At 37.7% G+C, this 14,861-nt stretch overlaps 1 protein-coding gene across 1 annotated transcript in view; it reads left to right on the top strand.

Annotated features, from left to right (window-relative positions):
- Positions 1-325: 325 nt before the first annotated feature.
- The window catches only part of LOC145771604 (cytochrome P450 2E1-like), a 28,922-nt gene continuing 14,386 nt past the window's right edge, over positions 326-14,861 (top strand). Inside the window, exons 1-2 of the mRNA XM_082583313.1 lie at positions 326-360; positions 10,713-10,785. The gene's annotated coding sequence lies outside the window, so the exon portion shown is untranslated. The remainder of the gene's footprint in view (positions 361-10,712; positions 10,786-14,861) is intronic.

Raw genomic sequence — 14,861 nt, 5'->3', positions numbered from 1 at the left:
AAAAATAACTGAACCTAGGAAATGGAGGTAGAAACAGTCGAACTGATTGTTTGGTGTAACAACATAGTTGCCTTAAGCACAATTCAAAGACGCTGCAAATGAGAGCTAGATGCAAACTTATCTTGCTGGATTTGATTTGAAAATTGCAACTAGTTGCCAAACGAAAACCAGGAAACAAAAGCAGACCAATGATTGCAAATCCATAGAAAAGAAAAACTAAGGAAGTGACGTATGCAATGCTGACAAGTAGGTGTGATATATTTTCACTTCTGTTTGAGTTTCCTTTCAACTTTTTGATATTGAGTAAGAAAGCAGCAAAGGAACAGCATACCATGAAAAGAACAACAATCGCAAAAATGCGTAAGTTGAACTAATCACCATCAGTTTGAAAGCAAATTTAATATGTTTATTTCCAAGTATTGGAGTTTCGTCAGTTACATTAGTTTGGTTATTCATTGCTCTTTCTCACACGAACTTTGTTTTTTCAAAGCTGACTGACCATAAAGACTAATTATACTAATTAAGGTTGCTGCTCTGCACGCATTGGCTAGCCTACATGTTTAAACACGCACTTAAAGCCTTTTTCTTGTGTCTAATGCAAGTTGCTATTAGTCAACTGCTGGTTGCAATTGCCAAACCTAACGATTGTTTTGAGTAGGTTAATGAGGACATTAACCAAGACTAAAACATAGGCTATAGGTCTACACAATGTTCTGTTTTGGTTTTATGGAACTGAAATAAACTTTTCTCTTTCTATTGCATCATTTGACAATTTTATTATTGATTTAGCCTGAAACTATACTCTTAAAATGCGCAATTCAAGGTTGTATTTTTTTTCTAAGTTTTCTGGGGGACCTTCCCAAACTCCCCGTCTGGGTGTGTCACTATCGCTATTACACGCCTGCGAGATTCGCCTGACGGACTTACTGACACGTGTAAGTAGGCTAATGGCTATATTGGTGAATACAGGATGAAAATAAGGGTACCTTCAAGACCTAAGGTTAAGGCTTTGAGCTCTGGGTTTATTCGCGTTGAAAAGAGCCGATAAAAAGTTTGTGGCCTCGTGATCCTATTTATGAAACGTGCACAATAAAAAGTCCTTGATAATCTGGTTTATTGTAAGAAAATTAAATGTTGTCATCGAAGGATATAACTATTGCTGATGCTGTAAGATAGTTCTTTAAATTCAAAAATTTGAAAGCCTTTTGTGAAAGTGCTCCTTTTTAAAACTTTTAACACTCTTACCAAAAAAGAATTGACGCCCCTGCAGGCTGAAGGCAATTTGATACTGTAATTAAAACTAATACAGAAATATCCTTTGAATGCAAAACAATTAATGAAAATTTAATATGTGGTTGGCGTGCTTTGGTGCAAAGATGGCTGTTGAGTGTTGAGGCCCATGTGTGCTGCAAAGCTTCTGCTGCAGGATGGACATGGGAAAGATGATTGGCCGGAGTTCTTAGGTTCGGGCCTTACGCTGTTCTCGTTTTTTGACGCAATGTAGCGTGTAGGCATACGAATGCCTATAAAATAGCTCTTTCTCAAAGTCGCAGTTCTAGTTAAACAAGAACAACTTATTTACGTGAACCAGATCAATGACAGCATTTATTACAGTCACAGAAAAGATTTTAATGTACTGTATCAATTTACCTTCTGCACATGTATCAATTTATCTTTCAAAAAAAAAATGAAATTCTGATATTTATATGCTTGGATGCACATTGCAAAAAATACGTGACATGCCCTTGAAGCCGGTACCCGGTCATTTGATCGACAGTCATTTGGTCGACAGACATTTGGTCGACAGAACGTTTGGTCGACAAAACAATTCATTTTAGGGTTAGGATTAGTTAACTAGCCTTAACCCTAACCTAACCTAACCTAAATCTAACCTAACCCTAACCCTAACCCTAACCCTAACTCTAACTCTAACTTTAGCTCTAACCCTAACCCTCTCTAACCCTAACCCTAACCATAAACCTAACCCTAACTCTAACCCTAACCCTAACCCTAACCCTAACCCTAACCCTAACCCTACCCAAATGTCCTGTCGACCAAATGTCTTGTCGACCAAATGTCCTGTCGACCAAATGTCTTGTCGACCAAATGTCTGTCGACCAAACGTCCTGTCGACCAAATGACTGTCAACCAAATGTCTGTCGACCAAACGACCGGCTACGTTGAAGCCTTACCAATGAAATGTCAAATGAGTTTGGTTTCATCTTTCTGGAACTTTTCTTTAATTTTCCAGACGAAAATATATGAGTTAAAAACTTTACAAAAATACTCAAAAAACACTCTTTTACAATTTTATGCCACAAAAGCACAAGTTAGCTGCATGGTGTGATTTTTGTAGGGATTATTTCCACAGATCTTCCACTTGATAAAAATATTTTCGACTATTATATTTTATACATTTCTGCTAGTTACTCGCCATTTCCGCCTGCCTTTCCTTTGATCGGTGTAAGGAGTAACGATGTTGCCACCAAACGTCTTCGCGCTATAAATAAACTACACTAAGTCATGCTTAAATTTTATTATTCTCTTGGTATTTAATATCCGGGGGTAGTTGTACGGGGGGCAATTGTCCGGGGGGCAGTTGTCCAGATACCAAACGTTGGGCCCCCTCTGGAATACTTATTGTTCGCCCTGGTGCTCCAAGCTAGTTATTGGCCTGCCTTAAACATGCAGACTATAGTATAAAAAGTTTAAAAGAATGCAAACAAGCAAAAAACTTTGCAAAAGTAAGTCAATGTTTGCATAACAGAGATTTTTCAATTTCAAAAGAAACAGAACAAATATGAACCTTTGCACATTCCACTCGAAACAGCAATAAATTCTCAAAGTTGTGATTAAGCGCAGGTCATTTAAAATAAGTAGGATTACAATTTGTTTTCTAGCTGTTTTAAACTGAATGTTGGGGCAAACTGTGTAATTTAAATCACCCGTTTAATTTTTCATTGGCATAGCACACTTTTTTGTTCAACTGCTACAATAAAGAATTAAAGCCATAGCCTATGCTTCATACTTTTTCAAATAGCAAAGTTGTTTAAAAATTTGCATAGCATATTTTGGTCAAATTTGATATAATTTGGTGGCGAATGACATAGCACCATTCATACAGGAGGTCCTAGGAATACTTGGTTTGATTCACCCGAGGCCGTCAATGCCTAGTTCAGGTAAGGCAGAAGCACTGAATTGAAGAAGAACAAGCACTGACGACAAAAACGATTATTTTGAATATTTGCGGTTTGGTTTGCAATTTACGTACGCATACTCACATACTCAGTGCTAGGAAAATTTCTGTCTCAGCTAAATTAAAATGAAAAATGCACATTTAGAAAATTTAGACTATATTTGTGCAATTTGGACCACGTAGCCTAAACGTGCGTCCTGTGGTTACAAATATAAGCGACAACACCAAAATGACTAGGATCTTTTTAAGACATTTCATGACTTTTTTTTGATCCTTGAGAAAGTTTTTGTCTTGATCAGCCGCTGCTAATGCGCTGGCTTGTGACTTCATGGAGACTAGGGACGGTACATTATGGGACGCGCAACTCCGTTGTTCCTTCAACATTAGAAGGGTCAATTGCCAATTTGACATTTTTTTACGCTTTAGCCTACTGCTGGCTTGCTTTCAACTAAAAACCTTAAATTACTTTAAAACCCACTTCACTCTTCTTATAAAACCGATAAAAAGTAAAATATTTTGTAAATTACAAAAAAACCTAACCCTTCTAGTGTTGCGGATAAGTCAAAAGCGGATGAAGTTTCGCATCCCTATGATCTACAATCCCTAACAGAGACCTGTGTTCAGTGGCGTACGCAGAATTTTCTCAAGGGGGGGGGGGGGGGCATTGACAGTAGCGTAGCCAGGAATTTTGAAAGGAGAGGGGTTTTGACGACCGGCGGGCGAAGCCCGACGGCGTCTTCGCCTAAGACGACACCCAGCAGCGGGGGGTCTGGGGGCCTCCCCCAGAAAATTTTGAAAAATTACTTTGAATTTGGTGCATTCTGAGAGCATTTTCAACAAAAATGTGGGTATGAATATTCCTGTAAAATGGTGCTGTCAGGTGGCATAGCAAAAGGATAAGATCATGTTTTCTTGGGAATTTTTCGGAAATAAAGCTAAGTCTCTATGTTTTCTTGTTCCTAATTCCTGGCTGAGATGTTTGAATGTTTGGTATTGGCAAAACTCGCTCTTTTAATGCAGTTTTGTTTAAAATTAGGCAAGTTTTTTTTAGACTGAAAGCATCATTCCCAAGCATAAAGAGGCTGAAAGCATCATTCTCAATATCGTGACGTCACACGCGTGCCAAAGGGGGGTTGTAACCCCCAACCCCCCTGGCTATGCCACTGGCCATTGATATCCCAAACGTCTTCATGATATCCCAGTATGGTTTTAGTTTGAACTTTATCCAATTCTTTCTCACTATAATAGGCTTACAGAACACTATGCTACATTGGCATACCTGGGGTGGGGTAGGTGCAGTGTTGGGCGCGATAACTCATTTTTCAGTTAAGCGATAACGATAATCGATAAACGAAAAATGCCTAAAGCGATAACGATAAACGATAAATCAAAAAAAGTTAAGCGATAACGATAGACGATAAATTATCGCCGATAATGTCCGATAACGATAATTTTTTTTTTTTGATTAGCGCTGCCCCATCCCATGCAGCACGAACTGTTTTCATCAACATGCCGAAAAATTGAACATAATATACTGTAAAGGGACAAAACTTTTTGTAAGTTATGCATAAATAAAATCGCAATAGCGGCAGTGGGTATCGAATCTTCAACCTCTTGATCCAGAATGAACCCACTAAGGTAACCGCCGTGCTTATAATTATACCTTCAGATACCAGTTGGATGCTTTTATCAATTGAGTTACACTGCCGCTTACGTGCAGTAGGCAAAATAACTAAATCAAATGAAAATACCATAAAAAATTCCAAACTTTGTATTTTGCTTTCTGCTTAAAGGGCTGTTTACAGCAAAGTCAGCAATAATTGAAAAATTTCCCAAAAACGCAAAATGCTTGAAAATTTATCAGAAATCTTAAGCGTTATTGGTACGGTAGTAAAAATGTGCATAGGCTACTGTGAAATCCATCAAGCTTGTCAAATTAGTCGTGTTTGTTTAAGAACAATAACATAATTATCGTAATTTACTGATAATTTCAAATAATTTGTTTTTGTTTTCTTTGTGAACATAACTATCATTAAAGCAATGGCAGAACGCTGAATTGTAGAGATAAGAATTACAATGTAGGCACTGTATTAGTGGGAATAAAAATATTTGATTGAGGTAGGCTGTGTCGCATAGGTAGGCTAGGTGGTACAGTAAATGAGAAAGGTTATATTGTATTTAGCATAATTTTACCACGCAACTCGATCCGCCTATTGTCATGCAAAAACTACTACAAGATGCAAAAAATGTGATGTCGGTCTGCTGAAATGCTTCAAGCAATATCATATTCCGCAATGACTTGTTTCAGTGATGTTGTGTTTACTTTGCTAATTTTCATCTTCATATTTTTTGAACTATCATTTCAATAAAATGCTCGATGACAATAATGACATGACAAGACATGAACAAGACATTTCCCATTTATCACTTTGAGCGATAAGTAAAATGTAATAACGCTTAAGCATTACGCACAAGAAACTTGTGAAATTTGATAACGATTTGCCTAGCGTCTTATATATAAGACAGCTTTTTTCTCAGAAAGTATGCATTCGGTTATTATTTTAGATTAAAGTTATATCGCCAAGCTAGAAAAAAATCGATCTTACAGTCTATAACCGATCTTGTGTTGTTATTGTGTGTGAATTTTGTCTTTTAATCTGAGTTTGTGACGTAACTGCACGTCTCAAGGCAAGTTCTTGCAATTTTAGTTAATCTACTCATCTAAAGATTTAATGCGCTTAAAATAGTAAGTTTCATGTTTTGACGAGAAAGATTTTATTTTTTACGACAATTACTAAAAACTAACACTTCCAACGAAAAATGAAAACACAAGAATAAAATAGTTGATCGTGAGGTGGCGCGAAAGACCATGTTTCCGATGTAAAAGCGGCCTCGTATTGCGACACTTTCACAAACCACTTGCCAATTTCTTTTGCTTCGCTTCAAAGGAATCTGCACCGCCTGTGCGCTTACATTTTAATTGTAAAATTCACTCGCGATTGCCCATTGCAGCAAAACAACTAGAGACTTGTTGCATGCATTTCATTGCATTGCAATTTGCAACTCTAAAAGTTATTGTGTTGTCAGGGCCGTCGCGGTAGGGGGGCGTGCCCCCTCCCCTGATAACGACCTGTGCACACACACTTCAGGCACTGAAGAAGAACTGGTTTTAATTTTAGTTTCATTAACTAGGTGGCTAGTAAAAATATTACTTTTCATGATCTTTTCACTTGTGTGTTGATCCAAAATAAAATTTATCGCCGATTAATTATCGGCGATGATCAAATATTGCCTTTGGCGATAACGATAAACGATAACTGAAAAAATAATTGAGCGATAACGATAAGCGATAAAAATTTATCGCCGATAATTATAGCAGATGAATTATCGCCGATAATGCCCGTCACTGGGTAGGTGGATTGGGCAATGTATTTCGTATTGGCTTAGTCTATAGAATAACATTGTTAATTGCTTTGACAGTGCAATCCATTTCCAAAACATGATAAATGCCTTAATCTACGTCGTTAACTATTAAAACATTTTAAGGGGGGGGGGGGGGCATGACCCAATGCCCCCCTCCTGCGTACGCTAGTGCCTGTGTTCATTTTTTATCACCATGTTAGTTTTAACTGTCACTTTTTCTACCAACGACATACTTGCTAGCATTTTGAATCTTATTGTTCTAAAACTTTTTCAAATGCACAAAAAAAGCTGATCAAACTGCATTCTATTTCATATAGCACAAAATGATGAAAATCATTTTACTTAATTTAATATACGGTATAAGTTATGTCATGCTTTTAAAACTCATGAATAACTATGATATAGTCCAGGGCTTCCCAAACTTTTTTGTTCGCGATCCCTTTTAATCTCCTAAAATTTTCCGCGACCCTTTACGGTTAAAAGAATAAACAATGCGAAATACACGTTTGTGATATTTGTTGAAATGTTTAATTTAAACGAAAACTAAAAACAAGCTATCTGTACTCGAAGCCTACAGTACAACTTGTAGGCTAGCCTGCTGGAAACAAAACCAAAAAGTAAACATATTTATTTATTCGGTGTGATGGGTGCGACTGCTCTCTGCCACAAAGCAGGTGTAGTCGTCGCTCGTAGTTTGTCAATACCGTAGGCGGTTTCAATGTTACTTACGCTGGAACGTTATTTTATCAACGTTGAAAACACTGACACGCACATATACGTGCTGGAGACAAACGGTAGGAGTGCGGTTCGCTCTAACGTTCGGCTAAGCCAAAAAGTGTGAAACTTTTTTCAAGAAAATTTAAGCCACAACTTAGAGTCAAAAGATAGATCTGCAAATTTTTCCTGAGATGTGAAAGAGAGGTGCTCGGTACTTTGTTTTTGCATTGCAAATGGGTTTTGGATCCAATCTAAATTGGTAGGCTATTGTCCAATTCTTGAAGAAACTACTTTTTAAACTCTTTCAACAGTCTTGGCAAGTGTCGATAACCAGAGGCTTAATAACGTTTGATTTCACGCCATTGTTAGCCAAAAACTTTTCAGTAAATGAGAATATTTCAAATAAATCATTTTCAATCTTTTGTTTCTAGATGTTTAATTTTTTGATGAACGCTCCAACTTTAGATTTCAATGTAAAAATATAGATGTTTTCTCTTTGGAAGGACAAATTTTATTTATACCTTTTTCAAGCAAACCTGATAAATAGCAGAATTTGAAAAGCCTTTTCAAAAACGTCGTTACAAAAACGGCGGACAAAGTCTAAACTTTTTTCCGTTAGAAACATCACGATTTAATTTTTTAACACTAATAACTTTTTTGAAATTCACGTTTGCAATGCAGCAAAGAGGGTTTTAAACTCCTATTCCATATTTCATTATATAAACTTACAAAATACGGGTAGCCTGTTGAGTGCTCGACTCTTAATAAAGATAATAACTTTCACAGCATCTTGCACATGTGTTAATATGCAGTGTTTTTTGATACTTTCTGCGACGCCCGAAGTTTGTTACGCGACCCCTGAAGGGGTCGCAACCCCCACTTTGGGAAGCCCTGATATAGTCTATAATATAGTGGTTCAAGTTACACATGCCTTTAATTAGATTTGCACACAGTAGGCTATGTGTAGTTTGGGCCACATTCTCCAAAATTGAATAAATAAATTTTTGGTCGTGCTGAGTAACTTTTTTTTAAATAAAAAAATAATCTTCCTGTGTATTTGCTGTGTTATGTTCTCATAAACACACACAGAAAAGTTTGGAGATGTCGCTTTGAAGTTGTAGAATGTTTTCCTTTAGGGATTCAAATTACACAGGTCCCCCTCAAGTTTTGTAGGGCTATTTGCTTGTTCTTTTGAATATCCAACTCTCGGAAGCATAAGCCTCGGTTGCATTACTGTTGTTTGACACGTAACTTTAATAAGAAATGCTACAAACTAAAACATTGAAACTGTTGGCCACACTAGCTACCAATTGCCATTTTAAGGAACATCCACTTTTCACTTTAATGCAAGCTTCTCACTGCTTACAAGCTTTTGGTAATGTGTGTATTACATATCACTGTTTACTGTGATTATTATGTATCATTGTGTTCATTAAAAATTTACACTGTTTACAAGCTATTGGTAATGTGTTTATTATACATCATTAGCAAACACTAAACTTATTTTTAGAAATCAATTAGGTATAGATGAGTGTGGACACTGGTCAGTGACTTCGGCAGGATTTAGATAAAAGACTAATTGACTGACAAGTGACAAGTCATTTAATTTTTGATGAACCTTTTTAGGTATGATTCATGCAAAATCTCTTATGTAAACAGTTTTACTTGAAAGTAAACTTTCCTTGTTTGAGAATTAAGTTGGGTGGGCTTGCTCTCTCATCACGAGTGCAATATCACCTTTCCATGCAAACCGTTCTTCTTCAGTCAGAAGCAAAACTTTTCTTTTTCAGTGAACAACAAAAATCTTTTGGTTTCTCAACTTTTGCAAGTTAAAAATTAAAATACTGTTTTTCTTATCACTATATTTTTAATTGAAAGTTGTCGTGGCTTAAAAGTTTGATAACAGTTTGCAGCAGTTGCGACAACCGCCGGATCCAAACATCAAACGACAGTTTATCGAGGGCACACTCCAATTCATCAAAGGGCAGCGAAAGTTAAGGGTGACACAAACTCTTTCCAAAAATAAATCAATCAAAACGGAAAAAAAAACGAAACAAACCCTATTCCGATGCAGAAAAATTAAAACATTGCCGTTGAAAACGCTGTGATAATTTGATAAATTATCGCTTCAATAAATTTGTTCTGTCATCGAGTGTGATATGAAATAACAAATCCAGCATGGTCAATGGTCAGTATCTTTAATGCCGAAGTAAAATAATCTATGACGTTTAAGGCTAAAAGAGTTCTGCGTTGTGTTCCTACACAGCTACCTAGGACAATGTGTGACACCACAGATTTACATTACTGATTGCGTGCGGCTGCTTTTCTTGGTTCTACGCAAGCACATGGTCGGTATAATTATTGAAGTAGTCGGCACCGGAGGTAGTCAGCAACCAAACTTTCACGTTACCGATCATCATATATTCTCTCTTAGTAAAATGTGCATAAGCGGATGATCTGTCAGTAGTTTATCATGTCGTGAGATCTCTAAGAAAATACTTTAAATCAGGATACAGAGACACTTTCAGCTTTTCTCCACAAATGGGAACTAAACTTATAGCGAAACCAAAACGCTTGCGGCAGCTTTCCGTTCATGCATTCACACAATCAGAAAGCTGACCGCGAGCTCAATATTCATATCAGTGAGGAATCATCATCCTGCCCCGAGCTAATGTATACTGCGGAACACTAGTTTGTTTTGTAGTTTGTAGAACACCAGCCTACTGTGTTTTGTTTACTGTGATTTGAGGCAACCTTAGACATACTGTATCACCGAGGTAAGGTCAAAACTTGGTGTCACTGCGCAAGAAACTGTCATGAAAGTTACACAAGTTTCCAAACCTGTATAATTTCGCTCATCTGTCATCCGAAATGTCATCCGAAATGAAGAAACGGGAACGGAGGTTAAGAATCATCACCCAGACAGCAAAGTCCGTTATTTTGACATTGATTCAACGTCTGCAGACGTTGGCAGAGGCAAAAAATTTTGTTTTTACTTTGTGACATTTAACGGTGAGAAAAATGAACTTATTCGCTGGCCACGTTTTGGCCCACGACCCCGAAACTGGACCATCCAGTGACCAGAGTAATGAGATGGAATGGAATGAAAGACGTTTTTTTCCCTTTTCCATCCTAAAATTTTTTGAAATCCCATATCCATTCCATCATACAAATCTTTGATTTCATTAAACAATTTCTTTCATCTGCAAATTTTGTAGCTTAAACTAAGCTACAAACTTAACAGCAGTTGTTTTCTTAAGATTACGTAGACTACAATCTGGTTAAAAGTTAAAACTAGAAACCGTACGGTAGCCTATATCTGTGGTCTTGAAAGTAGTCTTAGTTCGGTGCACCCCTCAACACTTGTTGTCTACAGGGAGAGCAGCAAGACTGAATGAGTTGGAGTGGCTGTTTCTTTGTTGTTGATTCATGTGAAACATCAGGGAAAGGTACAGTAACTTAAATAGCTGTTTTGTTTTCAATGTCTTCAAGTAAATCGTCAATTTGTCTTTGCGTGTTGGTGGAGAGTAGGAGCGGCTTCATTTATGCGTTCTGTTTTCGCTGTGATTTCTGTCCAGTGTGTGTTTGGGCTTTGTAGCGGGGCAAGCTTACTCTCTCTTCTACCGCTTAAGTTTGATTTGTATTTGTGAGGGCACCTTGACCTAGACTAAATAACACACGTTTTCTTTCGGTGGCTCCAATGTGTACTTTCGATATGAATAAAAGTTAAACTATAGTATGTGTTTGATATAGCCTAGCCCTAGACTACTATTTTTGTCTCGGACTTTTGTGAAATATGCAGTGCCGCCTGCCGGCATCAGCACAGTCTCGTACAAGTCAGCAGTTGTGAACTGAGCAAGCGACACCTGAGCAAGTGCTGACAACTGAGTTAGCATCATTTGAATAAGTGGCTAAAGTTGGCAAACGATGAAACCGACAAAGTAACAACTGAGCAAGCCGAAACTTCAAATGTCACAAGTCAGCAAATTGAATTTGAAAAGCGATCACCAAGCAAGTCCGACGTGAGCACGTAAATTTCATTTGCTGACCTGGCAGTAGCTGAAATGTAGCTACTTGCTAAATTTAAGCACTTGCTGAGTTGTCGCATGCCCATTGCCCAATGGTCTGACGACGTATGAAATTGAAAAGCAATGCTGAAATAAACTTGATTTGATTTATCATTATTATCACAGTTAGCGCTTTGATTTTTTAAGCACTCTGCATGCTGCCACATATTTAGTATTTACATAACGTTGTTGTTTCTTAAACTGTTCGATTGATTGTTTACGTTTTCACACTCATGGCATGATTCATCAGCAATGTAGTGCATTTAAATGACTGAAGTGAAAATGTGCACTCACGAAGATGCTTGTTTCACTGTGAATGTTGTTGAGCTCTTGTTCTCGAACAACCGTCCGGGCAACAATCGCGTTGGTTCAATAAAACACGAAAATTGATTTATTTCAGTTTAAGAAACGTAATCAAACGGCTACCTTTAATAAACTTATTTTACAATATTTTTATGTCTTGAAACCTTGTTAGAAAGTTAATGGTGAGATTGGGATAGAGTGATGGAAGAGTGTCTTTCATCCCATCATCCAACCTTCAAATCCTTTCCATCCTTGCATTTTCCATCTTCCATCCCAAAATCTGTCTTCCACTCCCTGGCTGTGGCTGTGCTGTTGACCAATGTCAAATGTGACATTCAGTCTTAGGCCAAGACACCACTACGTGGTCTCAGTAGGCTCCAAACAGACGTTTGAGCTCTGAACAACGCCCTCATTAACCTACTCAAAACAATCGCTAGGTCTGCCAATAGCAACCAACAGTGGACTAATACAAACAAGGCACAAGAAAAAGGCTTTAAGTGCTTATATAAACATGTATGCGTGCGGCGTGCCGTGTAGAAATCTTAGTCTTTGGTCAGTTAATTTTGAAAAACAAAGTTCGTGTTAGAAAAAGCAATGAATAACCAAACTAATGTAACTGACGCAACTCTAACACTTGGAAATGAGCATTTGAGACTTGCATTCAGCGCGGTGAGGATTTATTCAACTTATGCAGTTTTTGCGATTGTTACTCTTTTCATGGTATGCTGTTCCATTGCTGCTTTCTTACTCAATATCAAAAAGTTTAAAGGAAATTCAAACAGAAGTGAAAATATATCACACCTACTTGTCAGCATTGCATACGTCACTTCCTTAGTTTTTCTTTTCTATGGATTTGCAATCGTTAGTCTGCTTTTGTTTCCTGGCTTTCGTTTAACAACTAGTTGCAATTTTGTAATCAAATCCAGCAAGATAAGTTTGCATCTAGCTCTCATTTGCAGCGTCTTTCAATTGTGCTTAAGGCAACTATGCTGTTACACCAAACAATCAGTTCGACTGTTTCTACCTCCATTTCCTCGGTTCAGTAATTTTTTATATGTCTCCGTTGGATTGTTTTTGGAGATTGGTTTTGTTGGTTTGTTTTTGATAACGATACAATATTATCGTCCTCCCGGATTGTTTACCTGCCAATCAAGGGGTGATGGAACTCTTACTCAAAAGATGTTTGTATTAGGAAACGTGCCCTTTATCTTCATTCAAGTAATGGTCGTTTATTTCTCTGGATTTCCAATTCACAAAAAGAGGATTATGGTCGCAGCGGCTAATCAAGACGAAAACTTTCTAAGCGATCAAAAAAAAGCCATTAAATGTCTTGAAAAGATCCTAGTCATTTCGGTGCTGTCGCTTATATTTGATGGACTATTATTTTTAAAGGATTATACTCTCTACCCAGACAACATGATGCACCACTTTGTAACTCACACCAGTCATTTGATATTAGTTTTATTGCCTCAACTGACAGAAAAAGGATGGAGAAGTAGAATGTTGCCATGGTGAATGTTGCTTTGAGAAAAATATTTCGTTAATTGGAACATTTTTAATGTTTGAACTGAAAACAATTGCATGCTTAGTCTACATGCTGTTTTCCCATGTTGCGGTAATGTTAAAAATATGTGAACCTATACACACTTACACAGGCCTACCAACGCGCGAACCTGCAGTTTAGCCTATAGCCTACCAATGACTGATGGGCGACACAATTATGATTTTGCACTTCAAGCAAAATGTAGGCTACTTCATATTTTTTTAAATAATCGTTTTAAGAATCCCATCAGCCAAAGTGTGATTATCGACTATCAATTTGGATTGGCTTTGAGTCTAATTTGAAGCAACTTGCACATTAGCACAATCGCAACTAATTAGTAGCCTGATTACGTTTTTTTTTCAGAATTTTGTTTGAGATTATGTAATTTGTTTTTTCTTTTTCCAGGTGTCTCAACTTTTGCCATTGATAGGCTCATACAAAGTAGGCTACCTATGTTTTGCCACGTACTAGTAGCCTATATTTATTTTGAGCACTTTAACCACTGGTGTTGCCTATGTTAATTTAATTTACTGGTTAAATTTGCAATTTGTCTCCTTCAAAATATTGCATTATTTTCTTAATTTTTGAAAGAAAGTAAAATTTCTATCTCCTAAATCAGGGTTTCCCAAACTGTCGTCCGCGGACCATTGGTGGTCCGTGACGACAGTACAGGTGGTTCATGGCGATATGACAAGAAATTAAAAAGGCACACATATACGTTGTACAGTACGTAGCCTACCCTGTCAAGTAGGGTATCCTGTTCTGTGTGACTACATTACCAACAAACCCTTAATCAATACAGAGTTGATTTTCTCTGACGTTACACAACATGTGGAATTGCTTTCTGCACATTTCAAGAAGTACCTTTTAAAAGAGACATATGAGAATTTTGACTGGATTTTAAACCCTTTTGTTGTTACAAAGACTGATCTGTCAGGACGCGAAGAAGAAGAATTAGCCGAATTATCATCTGATCGAACTTTAATGCTTAGTTTCAATCAAAGAGTTATTGCATCTTTCTGGTTGAGTGTTGTGGAGGAATACCCATTGCTATCGCATAAGGCAACTAACATGTTATTGCCTTTTGCCACGACCAGCATGTGTGAGACAGCATTTTCATCTCTTATACCAACATGAAGACAAAATACAGGTCCAGACTTTCCGTGGACCCTGTATGGTAGGGACCCTTCCTAGTTCAAATGGGTGTTGTTATATCTTAACCGTCATCAACAGATTTACTCGCTGGCCAGAAGCCATTCCCCTGTCAGATGTCAACGCGAAGAGCTGCACAGTCCAGACTTTCCGTGGACCCTGTATGGTAGGGCCCCTTCCTAGTTCAAATGGGTGTTGTTATATCTTAACCGTCATCGACAGATTTACTCGCTGGCCAGAAGCCATTCCCCTGTCAGATGTCAACGCGAAGAGCTGCGCAGACGCATTCATACTGCATTGGGTCTCCAGATTCGTAGCTCCCGCGTAATATCATCGGATCGTGGCAGGCAATTCACCTCTTTCCTATGGCACGAGATGGCCACATTCATTCACGAGATGACCACAAATAACTCCGAGAATTGATGACTTATGCAATAAGAAGCTATCCCATCCGTCCCAT

The sequence above is a fragment of the Aplidium turbinatum genome, chromosome 6 (genome assembly GCF_918807975.1).
Source record: "Aplidium turbinatum chromosome 6, kaAplTurb1.1, whole genome shotgun sequence".
Taxonomy (NCBI): domain Eukaryota; kingdom Metazoa; phylum Chordata; class Ascidiacea; order Aplousobranchia; family Polyclinidae; genus Aplidium; species Aplidium turbinatum.
This window is presented reverse-complemented; position numbering and strand designations above follow the sequence as displayed.